Raw genomic sequence first — 20,944 nt, 5'->3', positions numbered from 1 at the left:
GGAGCCAAGTGAGGGGGAGGAAATTGAGAGGAAAACATTTAAACTTGATTGAAGATAATCTGTTTTTGAATCTGCTCTCAAACTCCCACTGTTACCAGCTTCACCTGCTCCTATACAGGTCTATCAAGATACTGATCTATTGCAATCTCACTCATGCCATTCACTAAGTTCAGTGAAAAATCTCCCAGCTGCCATCTGAAGTTCTGATACAAAGGGTTTGAGAATTTCTGATCCTCTTGGAGATCTATTTTCATTTTGTTTTCAGAATATCATTTGTTACATTGAAAGTAGATATGTGTTTTCCTTCATGTCATTTTAAGGCCTTAAGTGTCAACTCAGCGAGATAACGGCGTTAGTCTTTTTGGATGGTATATGGTTTGTGATGGAGCTGGCCTGTTGCCTTTGTTACATTCTCCAGTCTGCTTCAGAGATGGGTAAAGTCTACAGGTGAGCAGGAGTTCAAAGCCACATCAACAATCTCCCTGGTACCCTTCACAACCTCCCCACTCTGACACAGGTCCCCAACCACAACCACACAGAAGGTCTTTTTGTACAATCGAACACGGCCAATTACCGCATCATCAGTCAACTCTTGATCATCATCGAAGTGATAGAAAGGGTTGTTGGCCGCAGCAGCGTGTTGGTTGTTGGCCGCAGCAGGTTTTTACTGTGTAAGTGCTGCTTAATGATAATAATTAAGCAGCACTTACACAGTAAAAACCTGCTGCGGTTGCTCAGAGCAAGAGACATTCGACTCCTAACCTCATTACAGCCTTGGTCCGCACATGGACGAAAGAGCTGAACTCAAGAGGAGAGGTGAGAGTGACATCAAGGCAGCATTTGACTCAGTGTGGCATCAAGGAGCCCAAGCGAAACCGGAATCAAGGGAAAAACTCTGCACTGGTTGGAATCATATTTAGCACAAAGGAAGGTGGTTGTGGTTCTTGATGACCAATCATCTCAGTCCCAGGATATTGTTGCAGGAGTTCCTCATGGTAATGTTCTCGGCTGAGTCATCTTAATCTGCTTTGCCAGTGGCTTTCCTTCCACCTTAAGGCCAGAGGTGGGGATGTTCACTGATAATTGCACAATGTTCAGCTCCATTCATGACTCCTCAGATACTGAAGCTGTCCATGGCCATATGCAGCAAAACCTGGACAACATTCAGGCATGGGCAGATAAGTGGCAAATAACATTTGCACCACACCGTGCCAGGCACTGACCATCTCCAACAAGAGAGGATCTAACCATCGCCTCTTGGCATTCAATGGCATTACCATCACTGAATCTCCCACTGTCAACATCCTGGGGTAACCATTTATCAGAAACTGAACTGGACTAACCATATAAGCACTATAGTTTCAGAGCAGGTCAGAGGCTGGCAATTCTGCAGCAAGTAACTCACTTTCTGACTCCCCAAAGCCTATCTGCCATCCATAAGTCAGGAGTGTGATGGAATGCTCTCCACTTACCTGGATGAGTGTATCTTCAACAGCATTCAAGAAGCGTGGCCTCATCTAGGACAGAGCAGTCCGCTTGATGCACCCCATCCACAAGCCGAAATATTCACTCCCTCCCCGAGCAACACCCAGTGGCAGCAGTGTTTACCATCGACAAGGTGCACCGATGCAGCTCACTGAGACTTGGAAGACAGCATCTTCCAAACCCTCAACCTGTACCACCGAGAAGAACAAGGGCAGCAGATGCAGCGAACATCACCACATCTAAGTACCCATCCATGCCACATTCCATCCTGATTTGGGATTCGATCGACATTCCTGCACTGTCGATGAGTGAAAATCCTGGATTCCCTGCCTGACAGCACCTACGCCATATGGTCTGCAGCAGTTCAAGAAGGCAGCTCATCACCATCTTTTCAAGGGCAATTAGGGATGGGCAACAAATGGTGGCAGAGCCAGCGACACCCACATCAGGTGAAAGGATTTTTAAAATGTGTGTATTGGGAGAGGAGAGATTATGGTCATTGTGTATTATATAAGCTGCTTTTGGTAGACTTAAAATAGTGGGCAATTCTGCTGCTAATTGCTCGACTCAGATCAGATTACTCTTTTTTTTAGGCTTGCAGTTCTTTTTCCAAGTACAGATTCACATTGCTGCATTATTTTCAGAGTAACAGTAGCCCTCCCATATCTCACACATATGGATCTTAAATCTCACCCTGTCTGCAGCCCTTCATGTTCTGTGCCCAAGCCAATGAGGAGCAGTACATTGGAATGGAGATGTAAAGGGAGCAGTGGAAGACTGATACAGACTTGCATATCATTTCTTTATGCATTTGTGAAGTGTAAAAATCTTTTTTTTTCATTTGGGCGGCACGATGGCTCTGCTGCCTCACAGGGACCCGGGTTCGATTCTAGCTTTGGGGACTGTCTGTGTGGAGTTTGCACATTCTCCCCGTGTCTACGTGGGCTTCCTCTGTATGCTCAGGTTTCCTCCCACCTTCCAAAGATGTGTGGCTTGGGTTGATCGGACACGCTAAATTGCCCCTTAGTGTCGGGGGGGTTAGCAGGGTAAATATGTGGATTGCAGGGATAGGGCCTGGGTGGGGTTGTTGTTGGTGCAGGCTCGATGGGCCTAATGGCCTCTCTGCACTGCAGGGATTCTATCAGTATTTCTATAGAACTGTGAACATGGCAAAGGAAGGCAGTTTACGAATGATAGTCAGAGGGATGGCAGATCTTTACTGGAGTTCAGATGGACTGGTTTTAATCGTATTCTGAGCAGGAAATGGCAAGGGTGTGGTACAGCAGTTTACGAGAAGCCATACTAAGTGAGTTACTGGCATACGGCAAGCTAGTCTTGGATCTCCCACTGCAACAATATGATTGAGTTAATCTATCTCATCCTGCCCATGCAGCAGATGCTTCTCTTTGTCTGTTAACAACGCAGGCTCTCCTCACCACCTGACAATATTATGAAGGAAGGCAGTAACTACCTTTCTGGGCTGTGCTGCAAACCTTCAGCTCCGCAACTCCCGATCAAGTAGCAGAAGTGGACTTGCTGTTTACAGCCAACTAATGACTGTTCAGGGACAGCTCTGGTTGAGTCATGACAGTTTATGTATCTGATCTGTGCCAGCATTCATTGAATCACCAGCCAGATTCTGCAGGGGATTTCCCACATTTTTAACCTGTGAACATTGTTCTTCGTTAAAGGGGAATGTTGGAGGTTTGCAGGATGTCAGCATAGTGAGTGCTGCCTGGGAAGAGGGTTACCATGTCACTGTAACATTACAGAAATGATTTGATATGATTTGATTTATTATTGTCAGATGTATTAATATACAGTGAAAAGTATTGTTTCTTGCATGCTATACAGACAAAGCATACCATACAGAGAGAAGGAAGCGAGGGAGTGCAGAATGTAGTGCTACAGTCATAGCCAGGATGTAGAGAAAGATCAACTTAATTGCAAGGTAGGTCCATTCAAAAGCCTGATGGCAGCAGGGAAGAAGCTGTTCTTGAGTCGGTTGGTGTGTGACCTCAGACTTTTGTATCTTTTTCCTGACGGAAAAAGGTGGAAGAGAGAATGAAAAATGAGAGAGTGAGAAATGAAACTTCCTACAGTTCACAAAGATGTGAACCTTGCTGGCAAGAATCTGGGTGCCGCAGGTGCATAGTTGATGGCACCTGACACCTTTTACATTCATGTTGGCTGCTATGGCCCATCGGGAGTGAGAATAATTTATGAGTACAATTATGACCTGCTGTATATGGTAACACACGACAGTTAAGTGTGCGTCATATAAGTAATAGCCTGAAATAACCCCACTGAAAATTGGCCACGTAAATGTAATATTATTAAGACGGTTAAAGCACTGGTTAGGTGATATAATTGCATTTTTTTTTACAATTAATTAACATATGAATGCTTTATTTCCATAAAGTGACCCCCTCAGATTCTATAGTACTCTTAATGTGTTTCTTCTACATAACTTAGCCATGCATTAATGACTAGCAGTACATTGTAATGGGCAGTTGCGACAGTTCCTCATTGTGATTGTACGCAAGTTGTTTGAATATAGTTTGCTCTTTGCTAAATCGTTCCACTGTCCAGGAACCTCTATCTCGAGCCTGGGTATCCAAAGATAGAGTTAAAAAAATTAACTGTGAGTGCCGTTTGCCATGTGTTCTACATCATTCCCTGTAGCCCCAAGCAAATGAAATGCTTCAAATATTAAAAAAAACAGGAACCTCTCAAAAACTGGATCTCTAGATACTGGTTCCTGCCAATATTCTTCGGAACACTTCAAGTGACAGCACTAGTTCCAGCCCCTGTTTGAACTTTGCTATAGTTTTCAGTGAATGAGAATTCAATTTAGGTGACCTGCAAAAAAAGACTTCCATTTATCAAAATGGCAAGTAATTATAAAAGATTTTCCCCTGCACTGGTATTGACCTCTGCGAATGATAAATATATATATATGGATCAGAAGAAAGAGCAAACATTAGGCAGAAAATGAGGCTTGACAAACTAAGCAAAGCTGCCCAAAGGATTTGGGGGGAGCAAAGAAATTACTACAGCGCCTCGCACCCTTTCACTTCTGCTTACATGCTGAAACGTTGCAAGTGCCCCAAAGATGCAAGAGTTAACAAAGGCAAGATAAAATGTTCAGGGATCAGTGGGCATTATGGACAACAGGTAAATAGCATAAAATGCGTATCTCTTGCTCAAAAAATGCATGCTCAATGACCACGGTATAAGTTTATTTATTCGTGTCACAAGTAGGCTTACTTAACACTGCAATGAAGTTAACAGTGAAAATCCCCTAGTTGCCACACTCTGGCGTCTGTTTGGATACACTGAGGGAGAATTTAGCATGGCCAATGCACCTAAACAGCACATCTTTTGGACTGTAGGAGGAAACTGGGGCAACTGGAAGAAACCCACACAGACAAGGGGAGGATGTGCAGACTCCGCACAGTCAGTGACCCAAACTGGGAATTGAACCTGGCTCCCTAGCACTGTGAGGCAGCAGTGCTAACCACTGTGCCACCATGCTGCCCCCTATGTGGAAAATAAAGAAAGAAAAATGTTCAGTCAACTCCTCTGTTGCAAGTTTTTCTATAATGTTCCTTCAGTGTGTCTCTAAATATCTGTGAAGGGTGGGCGTATGATGAGCGGCGGTAGCAATATAATTGGAAATGGTTTGGACTTTTAAATTACGTTATTGAACAGATACTTTAGTTATAAATAAAAGCAAACAGATAGATGATGTGGTGCCCTGAAAGTTCAGAATGGCATGCTATTCTGAGGGAAATCTATCCTGACTCATTTCTCCACGCATTTTTCCTATTTGATTCCTTCGGTCAGAAAATGAACCCAATTGTATATAATCTGAACCCCAGGATATGAAGGCCGGAATTCTCCAACCTCGTCCATGGTTGATTCTCCAGTTTCGCTGCAGTGAATGGAGGTGTAGGCTGAGCACCAAATTCTCCATTCTCGCTGGCAGCAGTGGCAAGGCAAATGACATCGGAAAATTCTGGCCAAAGAGGGAACTAACAGAATCCTGGTTTATACAAAGCTGAAACTTTTGGGATTTACAATGACAGATGTGGCACCTGAATTTGCTTCAGATGATTTCCAAGCGCTTCTGTGACAGAACTATCTACTGGTTGAAAGATAGAATTTTTCATAAACAGTTTACAATCTTCCACCTTCCTATAGAATTGGCAATTCTGTACCCAGTCACCTTCCCATGAAAACATGTTCCTTAAGTGCTGATTCATCAGATTTTTAAAATCTATTCTAACTTTTTTTTAGGAGTTAAACTACAAATTTAGCTTGTGTAGCTGCAGCTTTAGGGATCACAACCTGAGGGTTCAGGGTAGAGCATTTAGGATGGAGATGAGGAGATATTTCTTCACCCAAAGAGTAATGTGCCTGTGGAATTCATTACCATAGGAAGTGATTGATGCCAAAACATTGAATGTATTCAAGAGGTGACTAGATATAGCACATCGGGCGAATGGGGAGAAAGCAGGATTAGGCTATTACGTTGGACCATCAGCCATGATCGTGATGAATGGCAGAGCAGGTTCAAAGGAACAAATGGTCTCTTCCTGCTCCTATCTTCCATGTTTCTATGTTTATATTTTAGTTGCAACATATTATTTTGCATTTTAATAAGTATTTGTCCTGCTGATATGCTTGGATACTATTGCACAATGTGGCAGACTTGTGGCATTGCACTTGTGGCATTGGGCACACACTTTCTATAGCTATCGACAAAGGCAAGATCTCCTTTCCCTTCTACCTCAAAGAAATTGACAAGTACTCATTCCCAGTGTTTCCTTGTGTTTGACCATGGGATGAAAGGGACCTTAATCAGATCAGTTTTCATGGGAAATCTTCAAAGAATATCTATATTTTCTACAGACTTACTGATGAGCCATCAAAATCAATACCCATGTCTGCAGCCATGCTGCCTCTAGTGATGGTACTCCCTTCTTTGAATGAAGTATGACCATAAGGGCTTGGGGATCCGGGGGCAATATGAACTCCCTATTGTATAAGTATGCGTAGACCTTAATAACATTGCATTTGTTTGCTAATGCTTCTTTTTCAATTTGTGAGTATTTTGACTCTGGTGTCATTAAAATTCATGAAGCATATGTAGCAAGCATCTCCATGCTGTCTTCTATTATAAAACACCATACCTAACCCTGTAGGAGGCATCACACCAAATTCAATTGCTTCTCCGTAACTTCAGTATTCATATCTATCATATGTAATTGCAAGGTTTTGCAGACTCCTGAGCTAGGTTTAGATGTACCAGGGCCTTGACCTAGTGCATGGCTGTAACCTGAAGTCTCCATGCTATTTCCTCAGTTATGCACTGTGTTAACTTATTAAGCTGTATCTGATCATGACATGAATACCTGGGTGGCCAACTCCGAGGGAATAAATTGTGGGCCGTTTCACAGGTAGTAGGGTGCTGGGACCAAGGATTTAAGTGGAGGGAGTCCAGGTGTGAGCCAATGGACCAGAACACAGGTGCCCGCAAGACCAACAAATGTGGAGGGGCAGCCAAGGACCGAGAGCAGGATCGCAGAGGTTGTTGGCATGACTGGGATGTTGGCTGGAAAGACAGAGGGCAGGAGCGCAGGGGTTGTTGGCGAGATTTGGGCGGCAGTTGCTGGTGAGCTTGAGGGGCTGTTGAGGCAGCGGAGGGGTGGTGGTTAGCCCCAGACACACACACACACACGGACATGCACACACATACAAAAACACACACATGTACACACACAAACATAAACACACATGCACATACAAAAACACACACACACAAGCACATGCACGGACAAAACAGACACACACATGCGCGCGCACACACACACAAAGTAACATGCTCAGCAGCAGGCAGCAATTAAAGTTAAAGTTTATTTATTAACCACAAGTAAGGTTTACATTAATACTACAATGTAGTTACTGTGAAATTCCCTATTATTGATTAAATTTAATTTTGCCCTGCCAATGGAGAGGATAGCAGAGAAACAGCTGTAATATACTACAGATACATTGCTACTGTGTTGGTTTAGACATATCCCAGTTATCCCTTGTGTTTTTAAAATAACCGCTGTCCTGTCAACTGGATTAAACACAAAATGATTAATTTGCATTGCAAGGTTATAACACAATATAATTGATTTAATGATGTAATAAGCCACAGGAACAAATCTCAAGTGACTTGTGAATATCTTTTGGTTTCCAAGATTGTTGCAGCCTCTACTTCACCCCAACACCACTGTTATTTCAATCTGCAGTGGTTAAGATGCTGTAATGTCTGTCACAGGTCATGGAGTTTGCTGTTGTCCGTCAGTCTCCTCTGTGAGAGGTTGTTAGCCGTTGTTCTGCTGTGTGACAGAATAACAGAATGCAATGACAGTTATGATAAAAGGTTTTCAGTAAGCAAACACATTGCACGTATCTCATTTTAACTCAGCTATGTTCTGTGTAACCCCTTCAAGTCAGACCCCCCCTTCATCCCACCTCTTCAAACCGTTAGTCCTAATTTAAACAGAGATATGGATTTTCCGGCCACGCCCTCCCCCAAACCGGAAAATCCTGCCCGAGGTCAACGGACTTCTCCATGGTCCGTCTCTCGCCCGCTATGATTCTCGTGGTGAGCGGAATGGGAAAATTCACCCCCAGTCAGTATTTTTTATGTAGCAAACCGCAGGGCGACACGGTGGCACAGTGCCAGGGATCCAGGTTCTGTTCTGGCCTTGGGTCACTGTCTGTGTGGAGTTTGCATGTTCTCCCTGGGTCTGTAATGGGTTTGCTCTGGTTTCCTCCCACAGTCCAAAGATGTGCGGGTTAGGTGGTTTGGCCATGCTAAGTTGACCCTTAGTGTCAGGGGATTAGCAGGGTAAATATGTGGAGTTACGGGAATAGGGTCTGGGTGGGATTGTGATTGCCACAGACCCAATGGGCTAACTGGCCTCCTTCTGCATTGTAATGATTCTATGAAACTGATTTTTAAGGTTTCCAATAAGATTCATTTAACAATATTTTAAAATTTGACATCTCTCACACAATCAGAGCTCCTGTGAAACAATATTTAGAAAAAAGTCTTAAGTAACAGCCAGTCTCTATCAACAGTGGATAACGTGGATGCTTCTTATCTAGGCATTTTCCTGAAACACATTTTTCATTCCAGAGATTGGTAGTGAGATTTTGACTGCTTGTATGAAAGCGTGACAAGGGTAGCCAGTGCGTGAGACTCAGCAGCTACGTGGAACTTCTGTCAGAAGCAAAGGTCCACGTTTATTTGAAGTATCTTTAAACAAGTCTCGTCTCCTTCATTTCTCATGTGGGTGTCTCTAACATTCAACAGCATTTCCTTCAGTTGGTTTCCTTAATCACTAATGAAGATAGCACACCACGGAAGTGTTGCAGAGATTTTCTGACATCTATATGGGGAGGTAGCGTCTCTGTGTAATGAGAAGCTCACCAGCAGTCGGAGGGTTTTTTTTTTAACTACAGGAATTGAGGGCAAGGCCCCTCACAGCCATGTGTCAGAGTCACTCTCCACAAATCGTCACCTTCACTCCTCTGCCCACAGCCATTATGATAACTCCCTGTTTTCTCTCCTTGCAGAGGAGAGCACACAACTTACAGAGTCCTAAAGATATACAGCACGGTCAAGGCCCTTCGGCCCAACCCATCCACGGCAATTAGGTTTCCTAAATTAACGAGACCCATTTGCTTGTGTTTGACCCATTTTCCTCTAATTCTTTCCCATCCATATACCTGTCCAAAGGCCTTCTAAATGTTGTAATTGTATCCACCTCTACCACCTCCTCTGGTAGCTCATTCCATACATGCAGCACCCAATATTTGTAAAAGCTACCCCTCAGATCCCTTTTAAATCTTTCCTCTCACCTTAAACCAGTGCCCTCTAGTTTTGGACTCCCCTACTCTGGGGAAGAGACCTTGGTTATTCACCTTATCTGTGCCTCTCATGATTTTATAAACCTTTATAATGTCACCCCTGATCCTCCGAGGCTGGGAAAAAAGTCCCAGTCTAACCAGTCTCTCCCTATAATTCAAACCTTCCTGTCCCTGTAGCATCCTTGTAAATCTTACCCTTTCCAGTTTAATACATCCTTTTGATGACAGAGCTTGAAGTGGAGAAAGGTACCTGGTTGGGGGAGGCAGCAGGTGGGCTGCCAGCGACAATGTCAGTCATTTTGACAGCCACTGGCAATGCATTCCCACCTGGTTGGCTGAGGAAGCCTAGTACCATGAGGATGCGGATTCTAACAGTGACCTCCCTTGAGGGCCTGAGCCTCTGAAGGCACTGGTGTTCTCACGTGTCGGGAGAATTGACCTTCTGCCTATAGACCCTGGCCCTGTCATGGTGGGGCACGCCACAGAAAATTTGGTCACCCAGCCAAAAAAACCTACCCCCTTTCGGTGGGACCCTACGCTGGGGGTCTTGCTGCATTTTGGTCACGGTACTGTCTGCCCTGGGTTGGGGGGGTGGGAGTGTGGTCCAGGAGAAGGCAGGCACTGGTTACTCTTGGTGACAATGGAGTATGGGGCAAGAGTAAAGGCCAACACCCTGGACCCCCAGCAGAGGCAGAGCTGCATAAGCTGCTTCTGTGCCACTCTGAGTGCTTGTCGAAGTGGAATGCAGCTGCGGTGCTGACCGTTAATCCAGAAAGTCAGCTAATGTTTTGGGGGATCTGGGTTCAAATCCTGAATGAAGTGTAATACTACTTGAAATGAATACACTAGGCCTCACAAAAATAATTCCCTGGGCTATGTCTTCACCTTCAGAATAAATGAATTTTGATTGATTATTCCTTATCGACAGTTACAAAAACTAAATGTACAGAATATAGTGCAACACAAATGATATAAGGCATTTATCAAGTCTAGAATTAGGACAAACTGCTTCTACAGAAATGATGAGAATGGTTTCAAATAGTTGAGAATTTTTAAGTGTGTGGTCAGTGTAAGTGCCCTGCAGGCAGCTGGCTAATGCCAATGTGTCTGGCCGTGTGATAAAAAAAATCTCCACCTGTGTTTGAAGATGCTGTAACCACATCAGAGAGTTTTATGGATATTCCAGCCAACAGTCTTCCCACCATTCAAAAGCTGCTGAATTGGCCATTCATTTCCCAGATGTTTGTGGAACGTTGTGAGTGTTTTTACCGATGTAACAGATGTGTGCCGAAAGGAATTCCTAAATCATTTTATTAGGCACAGTAGAAATGCTAGTATTTTCATGAATCCTATAATTGTGTGTCATACCACACTGCTGATCATTGCAAATGGAATCATGGTGGCACAGTGGTTAGCACTGCTGTCTCACAGCGCCAAGGACTCAGGTTCAATTCCCAGCTTGGGTCACTATCTGTGCTGAATCTGCATGTTCTCCCTGTGAATGCATAGATTTCTTCCGGGTGCTCTGGTTTCTTCCCACAGTCTGAAAGACGCACTGGTTAGGCGCATTGGCCATGCTAAATTCTCCCTCAGTGTACCCTAACAGGCGCTGGAGTGTGATGATTTTCACAGTCAATTAATTGCAATGTTAATGTAAACCTACTTGTAACACTAATAAATAAACTTATACTCTTGAGAACACTTCCCCTTTCAATATTCCCATACAATATCTGGATTTTCAAATTCTCATCCCAGTCTTCCAATCCCTCCAAGATCTTGTATCTCCCTATCTCTATCTCTGTCATCTCCTTCAACCCCACAGCTCTCTGAGATATAAACAGTCATGTAATTCTGGCCACTTGTACATTTCCAGTTACAACTATTCCATCATTGGTGGCCATTGCTTCAGGTGAATTGGCTCCAAGCTCTGGCCAACCCTCCCTCCATCCTGAACCCAGCTTGCATTGTGTAAGGCACTTCTTTAAAACCTTCCTCTTTGACCAAGATCATCGAACCTCATATCTCCTCATGTGCTGGGGGAGGTGATGGCCTCGTGGTATTATTGCTAGACTGTTAATCCAGAAACTGGGGACCTGCAGAAACCATGGAGTGGAAATTGGCATTGAAATTCATAGAATCCCTCCAGTGCAGACAGAGGCCATTTGGCCCATTGAGTCTGCACCGACAACAATCCCACCCAGACCTTATCCTTGTAACCCCATATGTTTACTCCTCTATTCCCTCTAACCTATGCATCCTGGGACACTAAGGGGTAATTTAGCATGGCCAATCAACCCAACCCGCACATCTTTGAATGATCAGTTCATCCAGAACACACCAGAAAGTAAAGGAAGGGATTCTATTCTGCAGAGGATTCATTTACCACTGAGGCGTTATGTGAAATGAACACCGCAGACAGCCAAACCTGTTCGAGAAGTCCTTGCCATTGACGAGTGAGATGTCAACAAATCGGCTTCACCATCAGCAATTAGGATTTAAAATCCACGCACAGGTGATTTTTGAAAGTTGCAAGTGATCATAAAACAATAAAGAGCATTAAATAGTAACAGAATCTAAGGCTGAATGATAAGGGACATATTCTGCTTGTTTTCTTCTGATTGACCGATAGTAGAGTACAGTTGATCATTCGCTATTAAATAACTGATGCCTTACCAACGACACATTCCCCTATTTGGGATCTATTAAATGCTGCCGTGCCATTTCATTAGTGCTCCAAATGGTGTGAGTGGCTTTAGCCTTCAGTTGTTCAGAAGTGAAGCAGCGTGCGTTCATATTTGGTGCAAGAGGTTGAATAGGGTGAGGGCTCCTGGACTGAAAATGGTACTGGGTAACTTGTAATGCAGCCGTTTGATAAATAATAGATAAGGAGATGTCAGCAGTGTAATTGTACGCCGCAAGAAAATAATTGCGATTTTGGAGTGAGCATTTTTCTTGCCTGCAGCATTTTGCACGTCCCCTGATATGGACTCTGATTACAAGCGGACGCTAATGATGTTCCTCCGTTTTTCCAAACATACAGTGTCCTCACACAATGGGTGGAGAATTTCATTCCTGTGTTCCTTTCGGGAGACCTGTATTGTGAAAAGAGTTTTTTTCTCTCTCTCAGATCTTATCATTCTGTACGTGGTAAAGTTATGTACAAACATCATCAAAAAAAAGAAAAAAACTTTCTCAGCAACATGTTCTGTCGCAAATGAGTGATAACTTTTGTACTCCCAAGTTTAAAATAACATTGAGGCATTCAAGGGGACATGACCTAAGACTGAACTTTATAACATTGCTGATAACAGCTACAGACGCCTTTGATAATAGCTACCTGAGCTGTCTGCATTGCTGGTGCAGTTATATATATATATATATATATTTTATGTCTATGTGGGTGCGCACATACATGTGCGTATATTTTGATATCTGTATAGTGGAATCCATCTCTCAACACTTTCCACTTGCTGACCCCAGAAACTGACACTCAAAAGGGTTTCACAACAGGGCGGGGATGTCTTTTTCGAAGAAAGATTCAAGATTTATATTATTTTGCAATACATCATTATGACATCGTGACCTCTTGAACTGCGACTGCAGCTCCCTGAGAATCTGGCACATTGCTCACTCAGACTGGGCTGCGCAAACACGTGCTCGAGAAGTAGTGAGAAAATGAACACCCTTGAGGTAATCCAAGGGGAAACGTGAGTGAGAGTGGACACTGACTTTGGCTTTGTCAGCAGGGTGGCTGGATGGTGCAGGAAAAACACAGGCTGGAATTCTACCACCTTGCCCCTCCCCCAGAACTGGAGTGGGCGATTGTCCGACAATGGAAATCTCCATTGACCTCAGGCTGGAATCTCCGGTCTCGCACGAGCGAGGCTGTAAAATTCCACCCATAGACCTTATGCACACAGTTCCCCACAGGGGAAGTTTGCGCATCACCTTAGCAGCTCTGCTTATGGGAAGTAATGTAACTTTTCTCCAGTGAGGAATACCTGCTGCGTTTTCCAAAATGCCTCTAGCAGGTTTCTTGTCAACCTTTTTGGTAGGAAAATGTTGCCTGACATTGGTTGGTGACTAAACTGTAGAAGATTACTTTAATAGAGAAGATGAATCAATAGAACAAAGAACAACACAGTACAGGAAACAGGCTCTTCAACCCTAAAAGCCCACGTCGCCCACTTTTACACTCAGTGAGTGCCTCATTCCAATCCTCCTTCTACCTACGACTTTTGTCTACATTTTGTGGACTCCACAAGAAAGTGGTGCAAATTTAGGGAATTATTAGCACCAGATTAAGGGAGATCCAATTTAGGGACCATTTGTTAATACCAGTCAGCCTAAAAGCATGTTTTTGGGGTGTGGGAGGAAACCGGAGCACCGGGAGAAAACCCACGCAAGCACGGGGAGAATGTGCAAACTCCCACAGACACCGACTCAAGCCGAAGATCCGACCCGGGTCCCTGTAACTGCACAGCAAACAGTGATAGTCACTGAGCTGTCGTGTTGCCCGTCAATTTGTCCAGTTTAAGTGTACACTAATGACGAGTTGATTGATTGATTGCAATCCATTGATTTATCGATCAAATTCATGTAGGCAATTTTCTGTTTGGTTCACTGTAATCAGCTTCTCTAGTGTAATTTCTGATTGTTTTTATCAGGTTTTGCCGTGACTTCCCTGTGGCCTAGCATGCAATGAAATACAAATTACTTCCTCCATTTCACTAATACTTACTAATTAATGCACACATATCTACTGTATCACATTCCATGGGCTGCAACTCACTCTGACATATATTGAATGGAGATTATCATAGGATGTCTACATTGCAGAAGCAGGCCATCTGGCCCATCAAGTCTGCACCAACTCTCCAACAGAGCATCCCAAGCAGACCCTGACCCTGTAATCCCACATATTTACCCCAATAACCTGGATCACGAAGGGGCCAATTCAGGCCATCGAGTCTGCACTGAACACAATCCCACCCAGGCCCTACCCCCATATCCCTACATATTATACCCACTAATCCAGCTAACCTCCGCTATCTTGGACACTAAGGGGCAATTTCTTAGCATGGCCAATCAACCTAACCTGCACGTCTTTGGAGTGTTGGAGGAAACCCACGCAGACACATGAAGAACTTGCAAACTCCACCCAAACAGTCACCCAAGGCTGGAATTGAACCCAAGCCCCTGGCGCTGTAAGGCAGCAGTGCTAACCACTGTGCTACCGTGCCATGAAAAAATGTTTCAGAGTATTTCACCCAGACCCTTTCCCCGGCCCTGTCCCATAACCCCACACATTTTCCATGGCTAACCCATCTAACTTACACACCTTGGGATATTAAGAGACAATTTAGCATGGCTAGCCACTTAACCTGCGCATCTTTGGAGTGTGGGAGGAAATCGAAACACCCGGAGGAGACCCGCTGAGACGCGGGAAGAATGTGCAGCCTCCACACAGACGGTGTGGGAGACTGTGGTGAATATTGTGGGTTATATAAATAACTGTCGTAGCGCCTGTACCTTTTGTGCTGGAATGGAATTATGCTGAGTGGATTTGGTGGAGTGTGCTTAGGAAGAAAATTGAGACAGGAAAGAAGGATTATTGGTGAATAAGAAGGCAGAAACAAAACAATTGGAAATAAGAAAAATGTCCAAACTTAAACACATGAAAAAGAAAACTTGTGTGGATTGGTAATCACAGTTTAGGTAACAGGCAAAAGTTTCAGTTCCTTTGGCGTTCATTAGCACATTCACTTCACATTCCTTTGTGAGTCGAATTAATGTAACCAGCATTTGATTTAAAGTGATTAATTTGTGTGATTTTGGTGCATTACTTACAAATAAATAGCTTAGCAACTGCCTAAAATTCTAAGAAATACATTTGGCGGTCTTCTTTCTACCTGAAGAAAATAAGATGATCCCAAATTGTTTTCATTGTAAGAGCTGTCTGCACCATTCGTCCAAGAGGAAGGAACTGTATCATTGGCACAGGTTTAATTTGAACTGGGCCCAAGTCCACTCTTTGAACTTAACTGTCAAATGGCTCCAGGGATTTCCGTCACTCACATCACCTTTGAGATGGTGGGAACCATGCAGCCTTCAAACGTCAGCAAGGTGACCCCTTATCCCGTGCCACTGAAAACTGTCAGCATGGGAATGGGGGTGGGAATCCCAGCATTTGATTCCAGCCACTGTGGTGAAAGGCCTACCCAATGGTGGATTGGCAATGCTAACTTGCCCCTTCGTGTCAGTTAGGATAAATACATGGGGTCATGGGGAAAGGGCCTGGGTGGGTTTGTGGTCGGTGCAGACTTGATGGGCTAAATGACTCCTTCCTGCACTATAGGATTCTGTAATTCTATGATCAGTAGGTCATCCCCAATTCAAGATGAAAAGGTCCACCTTCAAGTTTCCATCAGTGGAGTAAACCTGTATTTGCTGTCATGATAAAATGAATGGCTTGTATTGCTGCTCTTCTGTTCACTTTCAATATATTCTTCTTTGACACTTGACTAGTATTAGTTAATAAATGGAGCAAGTCTCTGAAAAAGTGGTGTGGAATCTTTTCCATACATCAGGAGAGCAGACAACACCATTATAACATATCTGCTGATGTGTCCTTTTTCCAATAGCCATTAAGCATCTCATACACTGGGATTCCATGTAGTGCTGAGAATAAGATCTTTATTTTATTGTGGCTATTTCTTTCAAGCATCAGAAATGAGTAACATGAGTAATGTGGCCAGGTGCCATCTCCAGGATAATGTACTTGCTCCCCACTTAGGGAATGGAACCAAACTGGTGCTGAGGGATTGGAAAGATTGTATATCCATGCTGTTGTTTTCCAAGTCACTAAAAGATACAATTTGTATGCATCAGAATGGAATATTGCTAGGAATGTGCACGTATATGCAAAATAAAAGAAGGTGGCACAGTGGTTAGCACTACTGCCTCATCGCGCCAGGGACCTGGGTTCAATTCTGGCCTCCAGGTCATTGTCAGCATGCACATTCTCCCTGTGTCTGCGTGGGTTTCCTCCACGTGCGCCAGTTTTCTCCCACAGTCCAAAAATGTGCGGGTTCGGAGGATTGACCATGCTAAATTGCCCTTAGTGTCAGGGAGATATATGTGGGACTAGGGGGTAGGACCTGGATGGGATTGTTGTCAGTGCAGACTCGATGGGATGAATGGCCTCCTTCTGCACTACAGTGATTCTAAAAGGACAATGCAGGAGTCTCATTGTGTTTCCTCAGGTTGGTAATGAAGCGAATGGTCACAACTCTGTTACTCAAGAGGTAACTGGGACCAGCTGACAGAAAACCATAGGAGACTACTCCTTAGATGGAGGTAGGATTATTGAAGTTTGGGACATGAGGAGCCAGTGTTAGTCCCAGTAAGAAGAAAAAGCAACATCCCTGGTCATGGGTAGTGCAAAGTGTCTCGAGATGATGTCCATTCATACTGAGGTTCTGTGATATCCCACCTTTTCTACTGAAGATGGGCTACAATACACCAGTTCCCAATAATGGTTAACCAGCCATTCAGAGGGGAGCAGATATTTGAAAGCAAAATAGCTGGGCAACTTGATTGAAACCTATAAAATCCTCAGGGATATTGACAGGGTGGATACAGAGAGCATGCTTCCTCTTATTGGAGAATCTAAAACAAGGGGCCATTGTTTAAAAACATTTAAAATGGAGTTGAGGTGAATTTTTTTTTCACTCAATGGTCATGAATCTTTGAATCTCTCTTCCTGGAAAGGTGGCAGAAACAGTGTCTCTGAATATTTTCAAGGCAGAAATGGATGGATCCTTGGTCAGCAATGGGGTGATAGGTTATCAGGAGTAGGTGGGATACAAATTTGAAGTTGCTATCAGATTTTATTAAATGGCGGACTGAGCTCAAGGGGCTGAATGGCCTACTCCAGCTTCGGGTTCATATGCTCATGCTCCCTCAACCAGTATGCAATATCTGCTGAAGCAATGAGTCATATAATAAGTGACAAGTTGCAAAATACTCATGGGAAAACCGCAACATTTGGAAATACCCTACCAAAGGATTGCTGCTCTTCCAACGTTATGAAATATCAAGCAGACATAGCTATTCATAGTCTCAACTGCAATAGCTTTACCCCACTTTACACCTTTTAATTTTGTCCAGATATACAGATATTGAGAAAACAGATCAAGGAAGGCATTTATAATATTACTAGATACTAATATAACAAGATTATTATCATAAACTCAAAAAGATATCAAAGCTAACACTCACCTTCAACCTGTGTAAACATAACTCTATTGAGTCAATTCCGTTAGTCGTGGAACTCGGACAAGGATTCATGATGAGACCACCTGGCCATTGTATCAACAGAAACAGATGGCTGGACATTGGTTTCTCCAGGTGGTCTTATTAAGACTTGCCACTGTATTATGTGGCTTACTGGCTTAGTACATACTGCATATTGGGTGAGTGGGGATGGAGGATGCCAGCAGGGGGCGGGGGGGTGCGTGGAGAGTATATGGAGGTATGAAAGAGCATGGATCAGATAGAGCAGGCATGGAGGGGCATGGTGTTTATGAGGGAGGCATGGGGTAAACCGTTTAAACTGCCTATCAAAATGTTCCCAAATACATGGTATGGTTCACAACTCCTCTGAAGAACCGTGGACTACAAGACCTCAGGAAGCTGACCCAACTGCATAGAAATCTGGGAAGCAGTTGGGGAGGGGGGTGGGAGGCAGTATGAGATGTCAGCCCCTCCAAAGGGGCCAAATAGGTGGGGAGTTTACCTTCTCCAGTACTGGCAAAAATTTCCAGAAGTGGAAATGGAGACAGGGACCCCAGTTGGGTCCTACCTTCTATTTCTAAAACTCTCTAGAGCCATTGTGACCCTGTGAAAATCCAGTCCCCTAAGTCCACTCAACATGCTGCACTCTAAATGCCATGTCACAGATTACTCATGTACTGTATCCCATTTACTTCAATGCACTTATCTGAAATTCCCCTCTACTTTGGTTGAGCTGTTGAAATAGTAGAGAGAGCAACTTCAAATAAACGTATTTAAATATTTATGCAATGGTATCCCGAAATCTGATTTCAGGGAGTGAAGCAACTGTAGTTTCCCCCGTAAAAGTAAATGATCGCGTATTTACCAGTAGCCCATTAGATTGCCAACACGCAACACAATGTTTGCTTGTGGATAGAAAGGTCATCTCAGTTAAATATTTGTTCAGATTCACAGTGCTGGGACTCTGATCCATTGAGTGAAACAACAGCTTCCAATAGCGGGACAGACCCAGAGGCAAATTGCTCACATTTTCCAACTGAAATACAAACCAAAACGCTTCCTTTTTGCTTTAACTCAGTGCTACAGTGACATTTAGCATTTGATCCCTCCACCGTAAAGATTCAAGATCCAGCAATGCAGAACATTTCCAAGGCTCCTGAGTTGAAAACATGTTAAGTAACAGAGAGAAAAAAAATTAGGTTGTGGCGTATCAAAAGCAATCAGGTTTGCAGGTCCTGTTGTTAACAAGCCAAGCCACTTCACAGTATTTCTTCCTTTATCTCTGGGTGGGAATCCTTGCCAAATTTTATCATGGTAATTACAGCTCTGAAATGTAAATAACATTATGCAACCATTTTGGGACATGTTTATTCTTCTTATAGATGTGCTTGCATTGCAGAGAAAATATCTCCAAAATCAGCCGCAATTCAAAATGGGGGGATTAACAAACACACGATGATAATTTGCTGTGGCTGCTACAGATAAACAAGTCTTTTTTTGGGACAAAGTGTAGGTTATATAACCACAGTATTTATTTTCTTCTGACCCGTGGTCCTGGTTGAATTGGAGGAGCAACATGGAGAAGCAAGTTATGTACCCAGACCGTCAAAATGCTGATAAAAATGCAACTCCCTTGCCAAGAAATGCTACGCTGTTTTTGCTCAGGATGGGATTTGAAGTTTTTGCAGGACTGCCCTTCTGGGCCATCGTCATCATCTGCACATCCTAGACTTATGGGGAAAGAGAAAAGCACCTAAAATGGTGCAGCAAAATCCAAAGAGTTGCACAAAGTTGATCAAAAGGAATGTGCTGTCTCGGAAGGCAAGAGTTGGGGGTAGACTTTACTGAGTTGAGCCATGAAAGCTGGGTTTGGGAGGTGAAGAATTGGCCATTGATTTTGCTCCTGATTTTTTAAAATTCATTTGTGGGACATGGGCATCGCTGGCTGGCCAGCACTTAGTGCCCATCCCTAGCTGTCCTTGAGAATGTGGTGGTGAGCTGCCTTCTTGAATCACTGCAGTCCGTGTGCTGTGCGTTGACCCACAATGCCGTTAAGGAGGGAATTCCAGGATTTTGATCCCAGCGATTGCAAAGGAATGGTGATATACTTCTATCCAATGGCCTCTGTTGGAAAGTGCGGGTTTATCTGTACAGATTAAGAACACAATTGCACTTGCATCTGAGACCTTCAGGATTGAGTACTCTGCTGATATTTGTCATTCACGATAAATACATGGAGAATCTCCACTAAGGTAGTCTCCTCTGGGCCTCAAGCACAATGCAGAACTATGCCTCGCATAAGCTAGGGGAAGATGGGAGAAAATTGAAAAAGAAAATTTTGGTTAATCATAAGAAAATTTCATGCTTCGATCAGAACTCGAGGACACAACCTCAGAGTGAAGGGACGCTCCTTTAAAACTCAGGTGAGGAGGAATTTCTTCAGCCAGAAGATGATGAATCTGTGGAACACATTGCTACAGAGGGCTGTGGAGGCCAGGTCATTGGGTGACTTTAAGCCAGAGATAGATAGGTTCTTGATCAATAAGGGCATCAAGAGTTACAGGGAGAAGGCAGGAGAATGGGGCTGAGAAAAATATCAGCCATGATTGAATGGCAGAACAGACTTGATGGGCCGAGCCTAATTCTGATCCTATATCTTATGGTCTTATAGAAGTGCCTAATGCCATGAATACCTTAAGGTATTTTGTATTTAGGATGGTAAATGTAAATCACTTATGGGCTAGAAATGTGGAGAACATGTGATGTTATCCATTTTGGTGGGAGAAACAGATTATTTCTTAAAAGACGAGAGTTTGGGAATTGTTAATGTCCGAAGGGACATGGGTGTCCTTGTTTAGAAGTCACCAAAAGCTACGATGCAGTTGCAGCGAGCATTTAGAAAAGCAAATGATAGGTTGGCCTTCATTGCAAGAGGATTTGAGTGCAGGAGTAAAGACACCTTGCTTGAATTTTACAGAGCCTTTATGAGACTGAGCTTGGTTTTAGTCTCGATATCTAAGAAAGGACATACCTGCCACAGAAAAAGTGTGACAAAGGTTCACCAGATTGATCCAGGGGATGGTGGGATTGGCCTATGAAGAGGGATTGAGGAGACTGGGACTATATCCTCTAGTGTTTAAAAGAATGACAGGTGATTTCTTTGAAGGTTCTTTGGGAAGATGTCCTGTGTTAGAGATACAGGGGGGCAGTTTTGAGCCCGCACTCT

General features: G+C 43.6%; 1 protein-coding gene across 1 annotated transcript in view; it reads left to right on the top strand.

The window, feature by feature from the left end:
• Nucleotides 1-20,944, top strand: part of LOC145351035 (protein kinase C epsilon type) — a 555,315-nt gene that overhangs the window by 385,663 nt on the left and 148,708 nt on the right. The window lies entirely within an intron of this gene.

This window comes from Carcharhinus amblyrhynchos, chromosome 12 (assembly GCF_965287045.1).
Source record: "Carcharhinus amblyrhynchos chromosome 12, sCarAmb.v2.hapA, whole genome shotgun sequence".
NCBI classification, from domain to species: Eukaryota; Metazoa; Chordata; class Chondrichthyes; order Carcharhiniformes; family Carcharhinidae; genus Carcharhinus; species Carcharhinus amblyrhynchos.
The sequence above is the reverse complement of the archived record's forward strand: the minus strand, read 5'-3'. Positions and strand labels throughout refer to the sequence as shown.